The following is a 2,850-nucleotide window of genomic DNA, read 5'->3' on the forward strand; positions in this document are numbered from 1 at the left end:
GGAGGGGGCGGGGGGGAGGGCTGTGTGAGAGTGAGTCTCTCCGGAGCAGGATCCCAGCTGGTTGGGCAGTGGGTCCCGGCACTTGGCGAACGGAGCTGGACGAGCCCACGTCACCTCCGCGCTCCTCTCCGCCGCGCTCCGCGCCCGGCTCCGCGCCGCCACGGCGGCAGCGCCGCGAACCTGCCCGGAGGAGCGGCGGCTGCCAGCCCGGCCGAAACTTTTTTTTTCCCTTCTTTTTTTTTTTTTTTTTTTTTTTTTTCCAAGGGGGGGGCTTTTTTTTTTTCTTCTCTCTCGTCCTCTCCCTCTTTTTTTATTACTATTATTATTTTTCTTTTTTTTTTTTTTCTTCGGTGGCAAGTAGAAAGAGCGGGGTGGGGAAAACTGTATCTTCCCGATCAGGCTGAGAAAGGGGTGGGGGTGGGGGCTTTATCTTGGTCTCAGGATCCTTTCTAGTGCGTCTGACAACCTGGAAGTGTTTGGAGAGAGAGCGAGAGCGAGCGAGAAGCAGGCAAGCAGGCTTGCATTGGATAGATTTTTTTCTTCCAGGCTGGGTTTTCACATGCTGATCCGCAAATAAATAAATAAAAGGAAATATGCACACGAGAAGCCTGATCCCATTGTAATTCCCATTGCAAAGGGGGAAAATATACACATACATTATATATATGGAGATGCATTGATTGCATGGAATTCAACAAGCAAGGTAACAGCTCTTCCATTGCCATGTATGTCCGTCGGTGTCTGTAAATCTGTGTGTGCGGGTGTGTGACCGAGGGAGAGCGAAAGTGGCTGGCTGGGGGCATTGTTAGACACAAATTGGCTTTGCCGAGGAGCTGCGAGGCCTCGGGAGACGTGGGGTGCAGGGGAAGGGGGCGGCTGCTCTCCCCAGGCGGTGTGTGGGGCTGGGGGGGGCCGGGGAGAAGCTCGAACAAAAGCAGAGGGTGGTTATTATTTTTTTTTCTTTCCCCCTTCCTCTTTTTTTTTTTTTGTCCTCCTGCAAACCCACTTGGTGCTACTTTAGCAAGGCAAGATGCATTTTTCATACAGCCACCGCGGCCTGGTTCTGTCAAGCTCCATTTCTTCTCAGAAGCTCTTTAAAGGGGAAAAAAAAAAAAATTAGAAGCCACGGATCGCCAATTGCTCTTAGTTGTTGGGTTGTTTTTTGCCGTCACCCCTCCCTTTTTTTTTATTATTATTATTTTTATATCTGCTTAATTATGGCTCAACGCGGAGAGCATTGGGGAGGCTCGCTGGAGCCAGGCTGCCCTGTGCTGCCATAGCTGGGTCCCTCTTTGTTTTAATAAACATGCTTTATTATCTTTTTTTTTTTTTTTTCCCTCGCCCTCCCCCCTAACTTTGCCAGCTCAGGGGGAATAATAGCTCCAAGCTGGAGGGAAATCGATTAAAAAATGGATAACCGGCACTTCCCAAGCTGCAGCAAGAAGAAAAAAAAAAAAAACCCAAACCCAAACACAACAGTCCAGGGGAAAAAAAAAAAGAAAAAAGAGGAGGAGGGGAAGAGAAAAGCCTTAAATGGTCCCTGGAGCTGCGGCTCTGCCCCCGCGGGCTGTGCCCGGGCCTGGGGCAGCGGCTCCCGCGGCGGCCCTGGGCTCCGCTCCCCTCCGCGCACTTTCCGCGCACTTTCCGCGCCCGTAGCGGTTTTGCTTCGCCCTTCAGTCACTTATTGCCAGGCGTCTGGCTGGTGTGCGGTGGGAAAAGAGCGTTTGGGAAGGGAGGGAGGGGGGCACGGGCCGTTTCTGTACGTGATCTTTAGCTCCAGAGCTGTGGACCCGGAGTCCCTTCGCTTTTTGTCCTTTTAAATTATATATACCTATATGTATGTATTACCCACCGCTAGCAGGGAAGATCATTTTCATCCCCCTCCTTTCCACTCCCAATTTTCCTCGGCGTTTAAAGGAGAATTGCCTTTTTTTTTTTTTTTTTTTTTTTTTTTTAAACGGCTTTTAAATACTGTTGCAGGGAGAAGGAGAACCTTCTTAAAAACAATATTGCCTCCATATGGTTGGCCTTTCAAAAGTGAATCCCCTTCTTTGAAACATGCAAGAGATATTTTTTTAAAGCTACTAAAACTCTAAACTTCTTAAGAACAAAAACCTAACAGATAATTCAATTGCTTTTATCTTTTTTTTCCCGTGCTTTGAAACTTTTACCATTCCTGATAGAGCCTTTAAAGCTACATCAAAATATTACTTTTAAAACTTACTGTGGTTACTCGCATCAGATGTAAACCGTGTATTTTTTAAGCTCGTTTTTTTCTGCTGGTGCAGTTTTATTCTAAATGTTATGGCTTGGTTCACTTCAGCCCCAATTCCAACCCCGTTCACCAGCCCGAGTGCGCGTTACCTTGCACAGTGTCTCGACCAATTGATTTATTTGCACTTTTATATTTTCATTATCTCGTCCATCCTTCGCTTTACTTGCAACTATCCAGGGTGGGGGGGGGAGAAAAGGCTTTTTTTTTTTTTTCTGTAGGGGTGCGAGAAGTTGAATTTTCTTTGAAAATGGGGTTATATAAAGGGCCTCGCGTGTCGGTGGCATTTGCCTGGTTGAAACTGGAGTGGGGTGAAAGCCCCCACTTCCATGGGGGGAAAGTGGGGGCTTTCAGACCCCTCGGCCGCAGTGAGCCTGGGGGAATTGGAGGTGTTCAAGGCTCGGGGGAAGCTCTGCCCCCCGCCCCGACCCCCGACCTCCAGAGTCACTTGTGTGATGAGTTGGCCGGTCCACGGCCCCCCGGTGCCTTGCTCCCCGTGTCCTGCCAGACAGACCTAAAATACGCTGTTTACCTTTTCCAAAAGATGTATTTAATAATACCGCCTCCCCCTTCCCCTC

General features: G+C 48.9%; 1 protein-coding gene across 1 annotated transcript in view; it reads left to right on the forward strand.

Moving 5' to 3' along the window:
- TBX5 (T-box 5) overlaps positions 1-2,850 on the forward strand; it is a 40,832-nt gene that overhangs the window by 720 nt on the left and 37,262 nt on the right. The window lies entirely within an intron of this gene.

Source organism: Haliaeetus leucocephalus, unplaced genomic scaffold, assembly GCF_000737465.1.
Source record: "Haliaeetus leucocephalus isolate CR32 unplaced genomic scaffold, Haliaeetus_leucocephalus-4.0 Scaffold13, whole genome shotgun sequence".
Classification (NCBI taxonomy): domain Eukaryota; kingdom Metazoa; phylum Chordata; class Aves; order Accipitriformes; family Accipitridae; genus Haliaeetus; species Haliaeetus leucocephalus.